The sequence below is a fragment of the Podarcis pityusensis genome (assembly GCF_964106645.2).
Source record: "Podarcis pityusensis genome assembly, chromosome: 5".
Taxonomy (NCBI): Eukaryota; Metazoa; Chordata; class Lepidosauria; order Squamata; family Lacertidae; genus Podarcis; species Podarcis pityusensis.
The window spans coordinates 75,259,421-75,280,825 of NC_138032.1; the positions used below are offsets into that span (position 1 = coordinate 75,259,421).

Consider the following 21,405-nt stretch of genomic DNA (forward strand, 5'->3'; position numbering starts at 1 on the left):
TGACTGTGATATCTAAATCCACATATATGTGTTGCTCACCCAAACCACAAATCTGCTATTTATCCTGGGGAGGAAATGTTTTAAGACGTGATAACATGGACAAGTGGGAGCAACTGCAGGGAAAGGTGAAGGTGAATTCTTATGTTTATGCATGGTATGTGGAAATAGGAGTGTTTGCAGAAGTCCCATTGAAATTAATGGAAGTTAAGCAACAGCATAGCTTCAATAGATTCTGATGAAGGAAGAGTTTACCTTCAGTGCATTGTGTCCATAATTTATCCTCTGTTTATAAATACCATATTTTTCGCCCTATAGGACGCACCGTCCCATAAGGCGTACCTAGTTTTTTTTGGGGGGGGAAATAAAGGGAAAAAAATTATTTCCCCCCCAGGCGTGGGGCTGGGGCAGGGGAAGCCCGAGCTTCCCCTGACCCCAGCCCCCAGACCAGGCAACTCTCCGCAAGCCGCGGGAGCCCAGCGCAGGGCTCCCGCGGCTTGCGGAGAGGTGCGCGAAGTCTGGAGAGCGAGAGGGGTCGGTGCGCACCGGCGCCTCTCGCTCTCCAGGCTTCAGCGAAAGCCTGCATTCGCCCCATAGGACGCACACATATTTCCCCTTCATTTTTGGAGGGGAAAAAGTGCGTCCTATGGGGCGAAAAATACGGTATGTTAAGGGAAAACAGGATTAAACTTTTTTTTATAGGATGCTGCTGGGTGCCTAACCTTGAATGGGTGGACCAACATTTTTAATTACTATTGTTGTTCTGATCTATTCAATTGCATTTTGATTCAAGCCAACTTGAACTGTTATTTACCTTAGGACATACTGTGGTCATGTGGAAACATTACTGAATGCTTTGCTAGATATAGTAACTTGTTACACCCTAGTTCCATTTTACAACACATTGACTTATAGAAAGAAATGAATCTGAATGGCAAGTCTTTCTTAAGGTGGCAAGTATTTCTGAACTAGATGACAGGCCTGCCAAGCTGAAGGTGGCAACTGAACTGCAACCCATTTGTTAAAACTAAAAGCTTTTTTGAAAAATCGTGTTGATCAATATGTCAGAGCTCAAAAGACAGTTTTGTTCTAGAGGACAAAGATGCTGCTTTAAAGCCATTTGTATCAGATTTTGCAGAAAGAGCAGCGGAAGAGGAGGAGGGGGAAAAAGAGAAACTGGCTGTTTACATTTAGCTAATAAGAAGCCTCTTGGGACGTATGATGTCTTGCTAAAAATAGGTCTACTGAGATTACTACTGCCAGCACAGTACACATATCCTAGCCTGGCTGCACTGGATTTCAGTTCAAAGTCCTGGTTTTGACCTGTAAAGGCCTAAATGGCTCAGGGCTGCAATACTTCAAGGACCACCTCTCCCCATATGGTCTGGCCCGGATCCTGCAATCATTGTGTTCCTCCTTCATGAGAGGTCGGGGCGTGCGAAAGGGCATTTCTGCAGTGGCTCCCTGTATGCGGAATGTTCCCCTAGGCAGTCTCTCTTAACTTCTTCTATCTTTAGGTGCCAAGCGAATACATTTCTCTATAACCAGATCTTTGGATAATTACCATTCTATCACGTTTTAAATGTGTTTGTGGGAGAGAGGTGGTTTGTTTTTTAAATTATAATAATAACATGTACTTTGTGTTCTCATTTTGTATTTTTATGTTTTGAACCACATTGTGATCTTTGGATGAAGGGCGGTATGCAAATTTAATAAATAAAACCAAATGAATAATATTTGTTGTGCTTGGGGAAAATACTGGGGGAACAGGTTCTTGGCAGCCATACATGAAAACTAATGCTATGTAAAGCATTGCAGATCCTATAATAACAGTGGCCCCTCAGTTGTGATCCAGGGACCACCATTAAGGTTCCTGAGACCATTAGGAAGTGCAGGGATTTCTTATAAGGTTTTCTAGACTTACGGAGCGATAAGCTTGTAAAGGTTAACCTTTAAGCTGCTTTTCAATTTGCCTCTGCACAGTAGAACAAGTGGTTGTAGAAATTTCAAGGAAGGGAGGGCTGGCTGGTGAATGGAACCAAATGAAGAAAAAACAGATTCCAGTGGAAGAAGCATTTGAACAAAGGAACAGGAAATGTATTGCAAGAAGCCTCCAGAAGAGCTTCTTCCTTCCTGCAAAATATTGGTGAGAAGGAAAGATTATCCATGAGAAATGAAGCAAGTGGACAGAATTAGGCTGTGATAAGGGAAGAACAGCAAAGTAGTCACTTTCCCAAGGATTATTCTACATGATGCCTATTAGCATGAAAAAGTGTGTTTGTCTATGAAGCCAAATAGTGGTACTCAAAATATCATTTATAGAACTGGTGAGTATAATATGAGCTTGCAGGACAACAGGATGTTCACTTGCTGCTTCAAACTAGGTGTACGGGGCTGGTATACCCAGACATATGTTAAGAATAATTATTTAATTGACACTGAAATGGAAAATGCCTAAATGTGTATTGGTAATTTTGTGGAAATCCACTGCAGTATTCTAAGGAACTTTGAGCTTTAACTGAGTCGATAATTAACTATTGTTGTTTTCTGCTAGCTGACACATGAGTGTTTAACCTTAGATCACATGAGATGTATTGAATTGCAAATCACCATTTTGAAGGTAGTTGCTTTTAGTCTTTGTTCCCAGAACAGAAGATGTAAATGGAAGATGTAAATGGCTCTCCAGATAAACAGCCTCAGGCAGGATGCAGGGTAGAATGGAGGCTATAGGGAAGAGAAAAAACCTTTGCTTTTAGGTCTGTTGGAATTATGTAATATTTTGTAAGATGCTGAGTTTATGCCTTGGACTGGCATCTTATGGAACTGTTTGGATGTATTTTTGTTGTTTTTGTTACGTTTTGAAGGAAGTTCTGCGAGTAAAGCTTTTTAGCAAACTTATGGGTCCTGACAATGTTTTATTTCCAAAAAGGAGCCAGTTTTTATGCATCCATTTGCTTCAATCTGTGCAATATTAGTATCTGAAGTAATATATTGTCTATATTGGCTACCCAATCTGGGCTAAATACCAGGAGTGTATTATGCCTCCTAATGTTGTCCTCATCTTTGTTTAAACCAATTCTAGTTCTATATGTTATACTAGCATTGAATGCCAGTCAATTGACCACTTAGTATGCAATAATATTTGTGGTCAATTAGTCTAGCAAGAATGTCCATAGGGACCACCTGATAGCAAAAGCTAGGACAAAGCCTCCATCGAAACTAGCTCTGAGGGCTTGTTCAATCTCTTTAAAGTTGTTCATAGACACTTATAGTTGCTCAGCAACAGTTAGCTGAAAATAAAGATTATAGAATTCAGAATGCTATTTTTAGCATAACGAGCATTAATTATTTTGGTGGATTTTTGCAATACGCTTATTTCTGTTACAGTTGTACTATACGACCTTTAGCTAAGTGACAAACAATGTTTTGTCTAATCAAATAGTCGACCGATGTGCTGTAATATTTTGCCATAGTGAGAAAGGATCCTATGCACATGAATCAGAGGAGGAAACCCACTGAACACAGAGGGGCTTCTAAGTAAATCTGGCCTTCTTTCTATCAGCAAGATTTTCTTGCTGGTATGATTGCTGGTTCTCTTTAAGTTGCTTCCACATTTCTAAGGGGACATTTAGGACTTTCACTTAAATACAATACTTAGATTGCAACCATTCAGGCAAAGCTCAAGGCTGGAGGTCAACCCCTTGATGCGAAGGTAAGTCTAGTGTTCACCATACAACTATTATACAAAGTATTATACTAAATATATATGTGAATCTGCACAAGCATCCTGCTGTCCTTTGGCACATGAAGCCTTTCTCTAAAAATGTGTTCAGAATTGAATGCCAACCCCAAGTGAAATTTCCATTTTCAACAGCAAAGGGTTCTTTACAGGATAATCCAGACAGACCCCAGTCGGGCAGTGATGGGGCATGATAGTGTGACAGAGATATGACTGCATCCGCAACCTCATTGTTCACACCACCTCAAGTGGAAGGCAGGTGGTGGTGGGTGCAGGAATCAAGTCCAATACTGCAATGATGGCAGCGGGACTTGTTAAGTATAATTGTATAATTCACAATAAAATGGAGAATGCTCACGTGTGTTACTGAAGGCTTTAACATGAGGATTTTCCATGGGGCTATATTAAGCTGTCTGAGCTCCTAGATGGGTTGATAATTAACTATTGTTTTCTGATAACTCCAATGTATTTAACTTTAGATCACACAGGAGGCTATTCAATTGCAAATCACCATTTTGAAGGGAGTTGTCTTTGGCATTTTGTCCCCAACCAGTGTGGAAGTAAGATGTGATTATGGAGCTCACTGCAGGAGCTGCATAGCCTCAGGCTGTAATGGAGAAGAGAGAGTGAGTTTTAATCTCAATCCTGTTTAAAGCTATTTCTAAGATGCTGAACCTGTGCTGGACATGCACGTGATCTTATGGAACTGTTTGGATATATCATTTACGTAATGTTTTTTGTTCTGTTTTGAAGAAAGTTCTGCAAGTAAAGCTTTGCATCAAACTTATGGGCCTCAACCATGTTTTATTCCAAAAGGACCCAGTTTTTATGCATCCAGTCATTTCAAGCTGCTCAATATTGGTATCTGCAGTAGGGTTGGTTATCGATCCTTTGGATCCCAGGCCAGCTCACACCACCATCCCCCAAACACCCTTCTACAAGCTACTGCCAGTAGGCATTTTGCTGGCAGTACTGTGTGCCCGTTTGGTGGAATAAGAGTTCTGCACTGGCGAAGTGATGCTGATGCCTCTTCACAGGTGGACTCTAGTGGAGAAGGGACACCTCCGACCTATTGGGGAAAAGAAACACAGCCTGCTACAAAGGCAGTTTGGACTGCAGCCTCAGAGCCTTCTGAATCTACATCCAAATGGCAACCCATGTTGGAAAGATTTTCCCCAGAATTATAATGTAGAGGTCCCTCAAATACTACATTAATTCCCTTGCATTTGGCTTTCTCCAAGGTTGATTATCCATTCCTCTTGCAAAGAAGCCACTCCGCTCTGGGAAGCCATTAGGAATTTCCAGATTCACACCTGATCTTCCACTCCTAAATTGGAAGTAGATGAACAAGGACCTCATCTATTTTAAGCAAAAGTAATTAAGGACCTTGGCTGTGGCAGCCTCATCTTTATCTGAAACATTTTTTTTAAAAAAAGATGCAGTTAGATAAAATATTAGACAGCGTATCCTTTGTAAGCGTATCCTTTGTAACCTAAATTAACGAAATGTTTTAACAGCCAGCTGCTGATAGTGTCAGCAGTGCTGTTATGGCATGATAAGGATTTTCCTGATGTGTGCATGTTTGTGGTGCTGATAAAGGTAGAGGAGGAGAAAGTGGGTATAATTAACATAACACTGAATCATTTTCTACATTTATCTGTCTCTGAAACCCTCTTTGGCAATTCAGAGGAAGAAAAGAAAACCTTTCTATGCAAAGTTCTTCATTTCATTGCACTACAAACTTCCATGTGGTATGGATCATTATTCCTCTAACAATTCCTTCCTGGAGGTAGGAATGGATGAATCTGTCAGGGATTTTTTCTCTTCCGTTTCTCATTTTTTAAATCTTAAGCTCAGTTCACAACAATATTTTTTTTTCTCTGCAGCGATTTTGCCTAATATAACATTTTGCAACAATTCCCCTGATAAATGCATTTCTGTGTATTGCTTTCAGTAATACTTGCATTTCCACACACCCTTTCCCCTTCATATATGATTTTTTGGTACACTTTTCTATAGTTAGAGAACAGCATCACAAAATTGGGAGAAGTGGGAATTTTGAAGGGCAGTTGCTGTTTGCAATTAGTGCATTGTTTTGGCAATTTCACTAGGTTCACTATGGTACAGACTTGTCTCTCTTTCCTACCTGGAGATCCAAATACAGTTAACAGGTAGGCAGTTGTTGCTAGAAGTTTGATTCTGGTTAATGGAAGGGAAAGCCACCAGCAATCCAGGCAGGAGGTAGAGTTTCTTTTTCAAAATGCACAAGGTGTTTTGTGTTGGGGTGATGCTCTCCTTGAAAGAAACCCTCTCCCCACATGCCTTAGGCACAGAGAACAGGCCTTGGCCAGAAGAGTACAGACAGTGACAGGGCTCATACGAAGAGGGGAAAAACTGTCATACATGTTTGTCCCAGGTCCTGGAGGGCTTTAAATGGAAGCAACTTAAACTAGACCAAGAAACTAACAAGCAACCCAGTGCAGTTGCCATAAAATAGGCGTCTAATATGCTCCCCCTCCTCCAAGAATTCAACAAGAAGCAACGCGAAGAAGCATCACAGAGATCTTCAAGGGGAACACCAAAGAGAGTTCATTACCGTAGCCAATCCTAGAATTTACAGAAGGATGAAACAACATCAATTTTTCCCCTCTCCAAAAAGGAGGACAGAGGCATGTTTTGGGGAAGCGTGTCTGGTTCTGCTGCACTGGGTGCTGAGCCTAGAGGATGCCACAGGGCATCACAACTATGGCATAGTGAAGTGAGCAGAATAGAAGGCGAGAGGGGAGCTGAATTTTGGTCTTGCACAGGGCAACCCTGAAGTCTTGCAGATGTGCAGCCTTTATCACAAACCAAGATGGGAAACGGCATTCGTAGTCACTGCTATTTAAGAGCAGAGTATCTAATTGCCAGCAAACCTACTCTAACAGGGAAATTTGTTGAGAACTGAAATTTGCCAATGCCATTACATGTGCTTTGCCCCCTCCACTTATTTCATTTGTTTGCCACGGCTGAACCTTTCCTTAACAAGCTTTTGCGGAACCTCTAAATCTTGGGCTGTAATTAATCAAGATTTTTAATTGGGGCTGTCCCTGGTTGGCCAGTACTCTGCACAAGACAGCATTGCTGCAAACCATCTACGTTTGACATCCCTGGATACAGTCAATGGGTTTAATATGATGTTCTCTGTCAGTAAAGGATTTATTGTTATTTAACCAAGGGAATATTTTTCATCTCCATTAAGTAATCTCAAAATATCTCCTAGATCAATATAATTTCCTGCCGAATTAAATAATCAGTTAAAAGCGAGGCTGTTAATTGACTTTAAAAAAATACTCCAAAACCTTCCATCAGCCAGCCAACTCGTAATTACCCATGGAAGATTTCCGGGTACACACATGTGCAAGAGCAAGCAAAGGAAATAGAAGAGTTCTACTGCTTAGTGAATGCATTAAGGTTCAGTAACATACAAATTACAGTACGGCCTTTAGTTAGTGCATTACCCTTTTGCCCCAGGTACCTTATTAAGCTACTTATTTCTGCAAATTTGGGTGCCATTTCCCAGGTGAAAGCAATTGTCTGGATGAAGCAAATGTCAACTGATTTAATTAGCCAGAAAAAGTTAGTTGACCGCTTTAACAGAACCCACCTCCTCCCACATATACACATAGGATGCAACCTCACAAGAACATGCAACTGGCAATTGTAAAGGCTTTGAGGTGTAGCTTTATCAATTACAGTTCACTGATCACTAATATGTGAAAGCTCTCAATTAGACCCAATTAATTAAACAGCAGGCTCTTCGTTCGTTGTGAAACCGACATTAAGACCTTTTCCAAGAGCTTGGGTTTCTAAGTGTGAATGCTGTGGGTAGCCATTTCATGAAGTTAAACACTTCACAGAAATATATTATTACCAAAAGCTATACATTACCCTGTGTAAAAAGACTTGAATGATAGCTTACCTTGGGCACAATCAGACTAAAGTGTTTTTAAGCTCTGCTACTTTCAGTGTCCATGCTTAACTCTTTGCCCAAAATAAATCATGTTCCTACACCACCCATGTAACATCTGTAAGAAACAACTGCATAATTTAGTCAAATGATGTGGTTCCTTAAAGACATTACTGAAGGGACTAGACATGGAGGAAATTGCTCCCACACCATTCTGGTAACTGAGGCATCAGTTCTGAGTGGTATTGAGAGATGACCCACTGGCGAGAGGTGAAACGCCACCACAATCCTACTTTTGATGACAGGAGAGACAGACAGACAGCAGCTCCACACCACGCAAGGTAGCAGGTGCAAAACATCAAATCATTAACACTACTTTTCTCTTTAATTCTGTATAAGGACACAAGCCCATCAAACTGACAATGAGTGGCACTCGCCAGTATACTGCTGCATTTCAACAACACACGTTGCATTTGAATGACCATTTTAAAAATGCCTTGATTCTATTTTCAGAAATTAATGGCGACATCTGACCACTCTTCTGCACTACTCATCAATATTAATAATGAATCCTAAGCCAACAATCAGTTTCTAGCCGTCACAGTAAATTTCTAGCCCCGGGCATTTGAGAAAGATCTGCCAATTGTAACCACCAAATTACAGGGTTGACGATTATGCAAATTACACTGTTCTTGCTTATGTAATGTGACATTATGTAACAGCAAGTCTGGGTGAAGTGAACAAGTTGAGCTCCAAAACAAAGGATCAGGACATCCTTTCACAGTTTTGTGCCACCTCTTGTAAAACCCTTCCACCCACCGGTCACTGTTTACGTCATAAGCTGGTGAAGTCCATAAATACATTAATAGCAGCAATGAAATGATCTTTCCATAAAAATGCAAACCAACAAATACAAGATTGGAAAACAAGTGGTGTGCAAAATGAATTCCAGATAAATCATTAATTATTTCTCTTTGCCCGGGAAATTGTTAATATTGATGAGTTCATTTACAGCACGGATGTTTGCAAAATGCAAAGTGCACAGATATTTGCAAAGTGCATCTTAAATCCTGTATATAATGTTATATGGGGCATGATTCCAGTGGGAGAAGATTTGCTGAGGGAGATTGCTCTGCTGCTCAGTCATGAGAGCTCCTAGAGGCTTAAAGGGGGTGACAGTTTGGAGGAGGACGATTCAGACAGCAGGAGTTCATGGTGTGTACAACTTGTTCTTTAACAGTGAAACCCTAGACATAACTGCTGAGAAGTAAGCTTCACAGATACGTGGGTTTAGAAATGCAATCCAAATGTCTGATAAAAAGGATCAGGTGAAAAAATGCAGGAAGTATATTTACTTAGGAGTAAGTCCCATTGAGTTCATGTCTGATAGCCACTTCCCCCTACAAATCCCAGGCAGAGGTAAGAATATATCATGTCTCATGGGCATAGCCAGGAGGCAGAACCTCATATTTGTATTGATTTAGGGGGGCAGTTGCCCCCTGCCCTCCCCCTTAGCTATGCCCATGTCATGTCCCTACAGGACTGCATTTGTCTGGGTGGGTTAGAAAATGTGAAGGCTAAAGGATGTACTACACTTTTTAAGTTGCCACTTCAAATGGAGTTAATTTATCCTAAGAAAACTGGCTGTATATCCTGGGAGGAATCCCTTATTCAAAACTGCCACAGAATATATCCAAGTGAACTTTTAGACCTTGCTCAGACTTTCCTACTCACACATATGAGACGAAGAAACAGAGACCGGGGGTGAGGTGGGGGGCAGAGATCTTTGCCAACCCGACTCCCCTAGATGGAATTTGAAATAGCAAGCCTGTCTCTCGAACTGCATTCGAACTGCTTTCGGCAGTGACCTGATGATGCACAGGCAGGCAGCAGTGAGATTGTCAGTGCTAACTTCACACACACACACAGAGAGAGAGAGAGAGAGAGAGAGAGAGAGAGAGAGAGAGAGAGAGAGAATACACATGGGAGGCAGTCTGAAGATTGCTAGAAGGCAGATGAAGGTCACATCTCCAAAAGGAAAAATAAAAAAGAGAACATTTGTGCTTCTGTAGCAGTAAGGTGCAACATGAGACTGGACATATTTGGGAGTTGTCTTTGGTACAGCTCAAGCAGTCGGATGTGCAAGCAGACCAGAGTGCAACCTGGAGAAATCCAGCATATGTGTTCCTCATGGACCCCCAAACAGGTAATGAGACATTTTGTGCAGCTCACTGGGTCTTATTGAAACAGGTAGTGTACGAAAGTGTAGAGATGGGTCAGTCTGTGGAGAAAGAGGCTGAATAATTGCTAATAAGGCAGGTTATCCAGATTCTGGCATGCTAAAACTACCACAACATGAAAGCAGGACTCTTGCAGCAAACATATGAACACTGCACACAGATGCACACATGAACACCTCCTGGGACATTAAAATAACTCGGTACCCTAATTAAAACAAAACAAGTTATTCATCTAAATATTTGCTGCTGCAAAGCTTACAAAACATGATGTGTAGAATAAACGTTGCTATGAATACTGTGCAACTCCACAACTTAATTTCAAAACAGTTGCTACACTGGGCTCAGAGGTGGATTCCGCTGCACTGGGCACTGGGCCTAGGGGGCGCCACAGGGCATTGCAACTATGATGTGATGAATTGAGCAGAATGCTAGGTAAGAAGTGGAGCAAGCCTCACACGGGGAACTGCTGAATTTTGAAAAACCAAAGCCAACCCCTGCTAGGTTTCAATTTTCTACTGGTGTTCCTCTAGACTATTTCACTTCATGAACCTGTTAATGGAATACTTTATTTTCTCTCTCACTATCATTAATCACAGTGAAGTCCATCAATGGCTATCAGCCATTACAGCTGAATGGAGCTGCCATGTTCAGATACATCCAAGTGCAAGTTGCTACAGACAAACAAGGGAAGGCTGTTGTCTTCGCCACAACCCTTCACAGAGGCATCTGCCTGGTCACTGTTGGAAACCAAAGGTTGGGGCAGGAGGATTTTGATTCTGATCCAGCAAGGCTGTCAGTCCAAATACCTACGTATGTGACAAAAATCAAAGTCCCAGTCATCCCCTTACTGTTTCTGCCAAGGGGGAATGCCAGATCAGAGGGCTCACTAATAGTACTTTCCTACTCTCTGGAAATCTTATAGCCCTGAAGTGCCTCAGTTTCCAAATCAGGGAGGTGGTTGTGGTTGTGATTATTTTATTAGAAGCTACACACCTCAGCTGAAAGCTCTTACTGGTTCAACTTGTTGTCAATAGTTTCCCCATTCAGGAGTAGTCAATAGGATACCAACCAGTTGTAGTTAGACTACAACTCCCATCAGTTCCAGGCAGTCAGCCTTTCAGCTGAAAGTGCCTATTGGTTCAACTTATCAATAGCTTAGGGATGCAGGTGGCGCTGTGGGTTAAACCACAGAGCCTAGGACTTGCTGATCAGAAGGTCAGCGATGGGGTGAGCTCCCGTTACTCGGTCTCTGCTCCTGCCAACCTAGCAGTTCGAGAGCACATCAAAGTACAAGTAGATAAATAGGTACCACTCCGGCGGGAAGGTAAACAGCGTTTCCGTGCGCTGCTCTGGTTTGCCAGAAGCGGCTTAGTCATGCTGGTCACATGACCCGGACACTCGGCCACTAAAGCGAGACGAGCGCCGCAACCCCAGAGTCAGTCATGACTGGACCTAATGGTGAGGGGTCCCTTTACCTTTACCTTTATCAATAGCTTCCCCTTTTGCCATACGTGAGGCAGCAGAATGTAAACTAAGACACAAGCATTCATGCATACTCATATGTTCACCACACAGACACGGCATGATTCCCCAAGACTGTGTCAAACTTTTTAATGAACTCCAACACCCTTTTATTTGCTTTTCCTAAGCACATCCCTGATCACTTCTGTTTGTATTTCTGAAAACTCTTATGTAAACTGCCAAGGAAATCATTTTGAATAGTAATGAAACTCTTACTTCCAAAGCTTGCTACCCCATGCCCATCCCATGAATTCTCTTGTAGCACTCTTTCTGCTTTTGCTCACTGTACTGTTTTCCACTTGAGCAATAAGTTGGCTATCCAGATCTCTATTCATTCTGACATTCAGGTACTTAAGCCTAAGGCTCAAACATCTTTAGAAAGGTTGTGCAAGGTGATAATTTCTACTTCTGAAGACTGAAGCCTAGGCAGACAGCGAACTCTTATTTGTATGCTGCCACCTGAATACAAAACGCCCATTTTTTTAAAAAATAATAATATTTATTGCTTGCATAATGATGATCTGCCAGATTTTAACCCACCCAGTGTTTGATGGATGGCTCTTGAAATTAGAAGAAGAGGAAGCTTTGGTGTGAATTGTTTTTTAAATGTCAGGATAGAAAAGCTTTCTAGATACAATAGAGAATTTTCACTGTTATGTTTACATTAGAAGAATAGGAGAATAGGTGTGTTAATAGCAGCAGTGGGCAGCATGGTATGGTGGCATTGCTCACCCAACCTCCAGTCAGTCGTGTCTCTGCTGCTTAGTGGGAGATAGAGGGAGAGGGCTGAGTAAACACACAGAGCCAATGTGCTGCTCCCACTGGTGTTTATGGTTATTTCTTTGTACATGGAGGGGTCATGCTTACTGAACACAATGTGTTCCCTGAAAGGCATTGATTAGGTGACTGTTCACATAATAAGTCCACAATTTCCACTGATTCCTATGGGGAAAATTCTAATGCATTCCCAACCACGGAGTTTTGTCCCACCCCCAAGAAAAAACAAACAAACCCCACCCAGGAAATGCTGAAAAAAATGCTCCGATTTGTCTCATTGCTCCCCCTCCTTCCCTCTGTTTGTTCCTCAGCCAACCAGCAAAAGGCAAACAAGTAAAAAAAAAAAAAAAAGCCCTTTGTTTGGATATCTGAATCCTCAGTGTGAATAGGGAGGTTTGGGTACTAATTCTTCATGCTTGGATAAGTGAATTTTCACCTAGTGAACATTCATAAAGTGATACCTAAGTGTATACACTAGACAGTAGCTTTTGTTTATTAAAAAAAACCCTTACATTTCCTTTGTACTGCAACATAGCACCCAAACTGAGCTGTGTGACATGACACCCATGTTGTTCAGGTTAACTGAAAGCACAGTCAAGATGGTGGTCTCTCAGCCACTTAGAAATACTCAATCTTTTTATAGTCTCAAAAAGAAAGAAAGAAAGATTAAAAGCTGAGCCTCCTTGGACCACTATATACAAGACTAGTGAGCTCCTTTTGGCTTGATGGGTCAAAAGCCCTGCAGGCCTTTTGAGGCAGCAGTAGAGCAGTGTGGTGCTACCTTTAGGAAACCTTTATTCTGCTCCAAGGACTATATTTTATTGAACTCCCTAAAACATGTAGTAACAAGTATTCACCTGCAGTTTTTCTTTTACTCCTTTTTATTTTATTTTTAAAAAACACACGACAGGAAGGAAGGAATCCAGGCATAAAATACCCACAGCAAAACCGTACAGTTCCCACTATAGCAGTTTATCTTAGCTGACTCAAGCCCAAAAATCAAATAAAAATGTTCCAAATAAATGCTTTGATACAGCACAAGTCTTTGAAAAGAGGTTAGGTTCACGTTCTTGAGGCGGGAGGAAACTTAGTCCGAGGTGATTATTTTGTAGTGTAATGTTTTAGGAGGACCTGAAGCTATGGTATCATAGAATCATAGAGTTGCAAGGGACCATGAAGGTCATCTAGTCCAACCCTCTGCAATGCAGGAATCTTTCTCCCAATGTGAGACTCGAACCTATGACCCTGAGATTATGAGTTCCATGCTCTACCAACTGAGCTATCCCATAGTAGCATTGATGCTAAGGGTGTTGTTGTTTAGTCGTTTAGTCGTGTCCAACTCTTCGTGACCCCATGGACCAGAGCACGCCAGGCACTCCTGTCTTCCACTGCCTCCCACAGTTTGGTCAAACTCATGCTGGTAGCTTCGAGAACACTGTCCAACCATCTCATCCTCTGTCGACCCCTTCTTCTTGTGCCCTCAATCTTTCCCAACATCAGGGTCTTTTCTAGGGAGTCTTCTCTTCTCATGAGGTGGCCAAAGTATTGGAGCCTCAGCTTCATGATCTGTCCTTCCAGTGAGCACTCAGGGCTGATTTCCTTAAGAATGGATACGTTTGATGCTAAGGGTAGAACTACATATTACACCAGGGATAGTTAACTCTGTTACTCTCCAGATGTTTGACTCCAGCTCCCATCAACCCAGCACTGGTCAGGTATGATGGGAGTTGTAGTCCCTCGCCATCTGGAGGGCCTCAGGGTTCACCGCCTCGGCATTACAATGAACATGGGACTAGTGACACAAATGGCCATCCCTATCAAGTTCTCCACCTTCTCCTCTGTAACATTTTGGAACATCCACCACACCTGACATCATCACCTTTGTTTCTTCACCCAACTCACTGCTACCTACCAATAGGAAAACATACCATGTAATGACGTAACAACATGGTGTAAGTGCACCTAAATACAGTGGTACCTCGGATTAAGTACTTAATTCGTCCCGGAGGTCCGTTCTTAACCTGAAACTGTTCTTAACCTGAAGCACCACTTTAGCTAACGGGGCCTCCTGCTGCTGCTGCGCCGCTGGAGCACAATTTCTGTTCTCATCCTGAAGCAAAGTTCTTAACCTGAAGCACTATTTCTGGGTTAGCGGAGTCTGTAACCTGAAGCATATGTAACCTGAGGTACCACTGTATTATGAGGGAGAGGCAAGAACATTTGCTACAGGACATTCTGTTTCAGCAATGTGAAGTTCTATATGAAGCAAGTGTGGTCAATGCCTGTATCAGAGACTATGGGGAATTACATGAATGCTACCCAGAGCTACACAAGGAGAAGCTGGATGTAAGCTGAAGAGTATCTAAGCTAGAAAGTTCTAAAGATTACACACATTGCAAATATGATTTATTTATTCACACTTGGAATTTATGGTGCGTATTCTCAAGCTTATTTCGAATGCTCAGCCAGACTGCAATATTACTGGGCGATCAACCCGACATAAAGCCAAAGTTCCCAATGCAAGCCTAGGTATTTCTACCGGCATCAGAGTCTGAAGTCCTACCAAAATTTGTCATCGTTTGTATGAGAAATAATTTATGAACTGGGGAAGAAAAATTCACACAAAATCATGTACAAGTATGTGCGCGTCTCTGTGTAGCGTTTAATTAAACTAAGCAATGAGTTACCATAGTCACACAGCAGTTTCAAATGTACTGAGGTTCAATTAGCTAATCTTAAAACGTTAACACATAGAAAAGAGAGAGTTGGGCGCAATTTATCAGATTCCTCTGAACAAGCTTAATTGAAACGAACCGGAGATCTACACCTGTACTCTGACGCAACTCCTGTTCAAATTGAAGTGGCTTACACAGGTGAGATTCCCAGTAAATTGTTTCCCTTATTAGAAGCAAACGTCCTCACTTTGCCTGCCAAGCCTGTAATTAATTTTACATCTTGGTCTCAAGATGCTTTCTAGCACAGAGCAAGAATGATAAATCAAGAAATGCTGAATGAAAGTTTTAATGATCATTAGGGCTGTATCTGCAGAGAATTATCAGCAGCCATGAGCAAAGACGATGAGAGCACCAGAAGAAACTTGGAGGATCAGAATAAGGTCCCATCTGTCTAGCACCCCACTCTAAGCAGTAGCCAACCAGATAACAACATCACCAGGAAGCCCACAACCAAGAAATGAAGACAACAGTTCTCCACTACAAGCGGCATTCAAGGGTATACTGGCTCTCAACCTAAGTGGTACCATCTTCAAAATGTTCTCCAGAATCCATGAGGACTAGGGTTTAAACAAAATAAAACTGAGATACTCCAGACTGTCAGTATTTTGCAGGAGGGTTTCAAGCACATAACAGGAACTTTGTGCAAGTAAGTGGATTTAAAGTACTCTTTCACCACAGTGCAAACAAAATCCACTTTAAAAAAAGAAACTGGCCTTTTGCAGCTTGGAAAGTGACCGGGAAATGCATGGAAAAGTGTGGAATGAATGAATGATTAATGGGATGACATATGTTGTTGTTGTTGTTTAGTCGTGTCCGACTCTTCGTGACCCCATGGACCAGAGCACGCCAGGCACTCCTGTCTTCCAATGCCTCCCGCAGTTTGGTCAAACTCATGCTGGTAGCTTCGAGAACACTATCCAGCCATCTCGTCCTCTGTCGTCTCCTTCTCCTTGTGCCCTCCATCTTTCCCAACATCAGGGTCTTTTCCAGGGAGTCTTCTCTTCTCATGAGGTGGCCAAAGTATTGGAGTCTCAGTTTCAGGATCTGTCCTTCCAGTGAGCACCCAGGGCTGATTTCCTTAAGAATGGATAGGTTTGATCTTCTTGCAGTCCATGGGACTCTCAAGAGTCTCCTCCAGCACCAGAATTTAAAAGCATCAGTTCTTCGGCAATCAGCCTTTTTTATGGTCCAGCTCTCACTTCCATACATCACTACTGGGAAAACCATAGCTTTAACTATACGGACCTTTGTTTGGGATGACATATAAATATCTCCAAAGCAAATCAAGATGAATACCCATTGCCATATAACCTCCCCATAAACAAAGCACAACAAATACACAATGAAGACTGGATATAATCTAACCTGCAGATAAACTTTGTACAAGCACATCAGGCTGAATGCTCAATAAATAGGTTGTCTGGAGGAGCTCAATATTTAGCACCACATAATGAATCTGTTAATCACTAGAATAAGCCAATTCTTTATATGAAAGTATTCATTACTACAACATAGTGCTACCTTTTCTTACACTCTTCTCCCTCCCTCATTTTTCTTCATCTCAGATCCCATACACAAGCTTTTAAGCTCATCTCCACCTTTATGCATCCCTCTGCTAGTCTGTGACCTGGCAGGCATTACATTTCTAGAAACAAATCTGATCGTTTCCCCAATTTATACATTCGTAATGAAAATTTAATGACTTGGGTCTTGTGCATTACTCCAATGCATATTCAGTAATTATAATAAATCTATTTGTGTTCATCAAATTATCGTTCCACCGCTATAAATGATTTTTAAAAATATACAGCATCTGCAGAAGACAAATTCTCAAACCAGGTTTAGAACAAAGATTACAATGCACAACAAGGAGGCATTAGTCTTCAGTTATCAAAGTGGGGGATAAAATACTCTGGTATCTTTCGTCTTATAAGTAGCAAGGAATCTGGTGGCATGACTCAGTCCTCCATCTGAGCCTGTGCCTAAGGGATACAAGGTAGAGAACCTGTCAAACTAACACCAACCTCTTAGACATGTAAAGGGTAACACAGTCTCCTGCAATGTGATGCCATTCAGAAGGTTTGGCCTCCAGCCCCCATTACCCCCAGTCAACAGCCATGGTGGTTGATGGGAGTGGGGCACCAGGTTGAAGAAAGCTAGGATAACCTGTCATAATAACAAAGACGAACCATGCTGGATTAGACCAATGTTCCTATGGGAAATTCACAAGCAAGACATGAAGGCAACAGCCCTCTACTGTTGTTGTTCCTGGCATCTGGTACCATAGCAGCACACCGTCTCTGAACCTAGGGGTTGCCATCATTCATTCAAGACAGCGCAAGAGTCTCTTGAGCAACGATAGGCTACATCAAGTCATGTGACAAAGCCAGAATCCCTATAAAAAGCTTCCAGAGCAGGCTTGCCCTTTGCTTATTGCCTGCCACCATTAATGGCTGAAAACTGGTCTCTCTCCCTAGGCCTTGCTCCACTGAGTTAGCAGGAACTGAATCCAACATGGTTAATTACCACATGCCATACCTTAGAACATACCCCTCAGGAATCCAGGCTCCCATTTCTGGTAAGCAATCTATGTTCAAGAACTATGTCTGTGGTCCATAGTCCTGTTCGACCAGGATGCTTGGATTAAATCCCACTTAGCCCTAATTTATTTCAAGGGAAATTGGCTCCAGACTCAATGCTCTGACCGCCGGCTGTAGATCAAGCTGCCCATAGCCTGTCATATTGCTGATTACACTGTTATCCATGCCCCGCAACAACCATTAGTCAAGTCACTGGAGGTCACCAATAATAATAAAAAAGTTTAAAAAGTAGCGCTGTAGTATAATAATAAAAAACCCTATGGAGAACTAAATGCAAAGTAATTTAAATGTACAAAAGCTGACCCACATTAGTGACTGGAAATTAATTCTTCAGACACTTGAATTTCACATGCAGAAAATGAAAGGTCCTCGAGTTAATAATATAACTAAATACTGCAAAATGTTCCATATTACAATTACTGCGTAAGTGCTAGCCCGTTTTTCATGTTGCAACACATCAGTGGCCACCCAGGACTTGTCTGAAAAGAAATAAAAGCTCCTTGAAATGCTTGAGTCTAATAATATAATTTCTCAGAGCTGGTGCAGTGTAGTGGCTAAGAGCATGTGCTATGAGCCCGGGCGTTCCTTCATTCCAAAACCATCTCAGTCACACATTTACTAAGCCTGTAATCGTAAGCACGCTTACCAGGGAGAAAGTCCCATTGAACTCAGAGGGGACAGGTCTGAGTAGACCTGCAGAGGATTGCACTGCGATTTAAAATTAAGAAATAATAAAAATGCTGTGTAATGCATCAAGTGATCATTCCACCAGGCTGCATGAATTCAGAGTGCTGGGAGCGGGCAGAAGATCACACAGCTCCTCCATATTTTTTTTTTAAAAAGTATCTTTGCACATAGAAAACTAGTATTTCGTGGTGGAGACCAGGCCAAAATCCATCTCCATAACATTCTACTCTTGAATGGCATAAATCTCCACCTGCAGTCAGAGGTGGTATATAGAAGTGGTAGTGGTGGAGGGAAGCAAGAATAAGACCTTGAGAATAATGTGAACGTTGCAATAAAGAGGCCACTATACATTTCTTCATAACACAAATAATTCCACTCCCCCCCCCACAACCCCCCCAAACCAAGAGACAGTTTGTGTTTGTCAAGCTTACTCATTCCATTGAAGCAAGTTCTCTCCCTATCTCCTAGAGCAGCTGGAGAAGGTGATGAACTGAGATTCAGAGAATATCCCTCCTGTTGAAAAAAGAAGACACTCTTGATGTGTTCATGCTCTTTTAAAGGTGCAGTTTTAGAGTAATGAGTCAGACTCTAATCTGGAAGACAGGTCCAAATGACTGCAATTGTCCATTTCAAATAAATTCAGTATTGTTTACTTAACCGAATATTCACAATCACATTGCGTTACAAACAACAGGGGGCAGGTGGGATGCAAGCAGTTTCCAGCAGTACAATTTTGAGAACATAATTATATAATCAAAAGGCATGATCCTTCCCAGAATGTTACGACGACGACAACCGTGGTCCTGTTGCCACATTTCTTTTGCCACTTTTAATTTCCCCATCTCTTTGTATCTAATAAGCATATTATGCTTATTTACTTGCAATGAAAAGTCCCAAGCAAACACTGTGGGATGGACTTATAAAATAAGCATGCATAGGAAAAAGCTACCAAAGAAATTGCCACTGGCTTCAATCTTGGATCTCTATCATCATGGCTGCCCTTTTGCTAGGAATCCCTCAGTTCTTCTCATTTTCCTGACACTCATTCCTTGCCCCCCCTCGGCCACTGGAACTTACACATTGGCTTATCTGCAGTTGTTTGGCCCCTGCTTAAGCAACCGCTCTTCCTTGCTCCCGGTGGCGATGCCTTTCCCCAGAGCTCTGTGTCATCCTAGCTGGCTGAGTTCTCTGTAGCCCACTTTCCTCCCTCCGGGCGGGAGGGGGGGGGAAACCATGGGTGGAGCAGAGATGAGGAAAAAAACCCCTGGTTGGCTCTCATCATGGGGAGTCACCAGTGATAAACCAATCCAAAGTCAGGCCATGCCAGAGAGAAGACACTTTTAGGACGGCTGAAGTAATCGCCATGAAACCAAAGGTCAATTCAGTCTAGCTCTTGTATACTGACTAAAAGATTTTTAACCCACCTTTTGGTTCAGAATGTTGCAAGAAAAATTGACAATTAAAACTATATATACTTCATATGTTAAATGGCCTACCCAATCTACATAGTAAAAATGCCGATCCTTATGAGGGGAGGAGTGCGCAGTATGGCCCTTCCATAGGTTTTCCCAACCTCCAAAGTAGTCTCCCCCCCCCTTCTACTGGCATATTTCTATTTGCATATAGGATTAATAACTTAAATACCTCCTGCCACCTGCTCTTCCTCCTGTTCACGTCCTCAGTGTATGTTCTCATGCCCAGTCCCTGGTAATGCAACTGAACATCTTTGGGCTGTAACCCCTATTTTGCATCCTCTTCCAGCTATGATGCTGTCTTCATTAATATTATAAAGATTAAAGGGCCTTTGTTATGGTTCTTTGGCACACATATTCAGCTGACTCTCTGTGCCACTGCACACATTGAACTGCATGAGAATAAACACTGGCTTGTCCAATAGACTTTCTCTTTCTGGACGAAATTCTCAGACTTTCCCTGTCCAACGGAGAGAGTGTTGTCTGTCTGACCCACTTGTTTTATTTTGCAACTCTCAGATTGCCATAGAGATCCACCGGTATAATACACTGAAGCTTTACACAATTGTATCCCAAGCATCCATGCAGCCCAGTAATGCCAAGAGGATTCGATCCCATCTCTTCCAGATCAGAAATAAGAGTCCTTTCCGAGGCTTGCAATCTTAGATCCCTTAGACAGAAATGCTAAGAGTCAAACTTAGGATCTGCAGGGAAGTTCTGTATTTGTCTGCTCAAAAGTTAAGCTCCAATGAGTTGAATGGGAATTATTCCCTGGTAAATGCACACAGGATTGCAATCTTAATTTCTAAAACGGCCAGCGCTGATTTCAGAACACAGTAGAAGATGCAACAACAGCAGAAGATGGTCACCTATGCTCTGGTCAGTCGCATCACTGGTGCTTACAAGGAGGTGGGGCAAGGTGTGGCCAGTGATAAGATAAAGACACTCTGCCCATGGCCAGAGGTACTCTTACGATTTTACACATTGCTCCAGGTTCTACATATCTTACATATTCTACATATCCTACATATTTCAGGTTACCTATTCAATCAGCTTCTATGGCTACCGAGTGGCTGAATTTGAGTCCCTGGCTTGATTTGAGTTTCTGGAAGTCACCTATGAAAATAACGTTAGTTGCTGCTGTATTGCTACTAGTGCTTTCACTTGGAGAGAGAAATCTCCTTGACTTGCAAAAGGATTCCCTCTTGATGAGCCTACCTTCAACAGTCATTTGCCAAAGGCTGAAAGACAGACACATGGGGTTGCTGTTGTGGGTTTTTTAAATTAACACGACTAAAGGATTTTGTTTTTCTTCTTAAAACACACACACAGGGACAGAATTTTATTCAAATTAGAATGTGTATTCTGTAGGCTCCAATCCTGCTTTTCAGCGATAAGCAGCATGCACAACTATAACAAAAAGTAACAGCAAAAACCACAATAGTGGCGAAGGACAAGCCATCGCCCCCTGACAGGCAACATGCTCCATCAAATTTCAAACGTCTGAAATATTCACAGCTTTGCTGTATGGCACAAACAAGTCACCTAAGCTGCATCTCATTCCTGCACTCCATTATGTTTGGTGGTGACTTTCACTACTCTCACCGAGATCTGTAAACACCACCACCCTGTCATAGAGTTAAGAACTTCAGAACATATTATAATCAAGAATAGAAATAGCCATGTCC

General features: G+C 42.0%; 1 long non-coding RNA gene across 1 annotated transcript in view; it reads right to left on the reverse strand.

Moving 5' to 3' along the window:
* Nucleotides 1-2,480: 2,480 nt before the first annotated feature.
* Nucleotides 2,481-21,405, reverse strand: part of LOC308476958 — a 60,562-nt gene continuing 41,637 nt past the window's right edge. Inside the window, exon 3 of the long non-coding RNA XR_013986273.1 lies at nt 2,481-2,721. This is a non-coding gene — a long non-coding RNA (uncharacterized lncRNA). The remainder of the gene's footprint in view (nt 2,722-21,405) is intronic.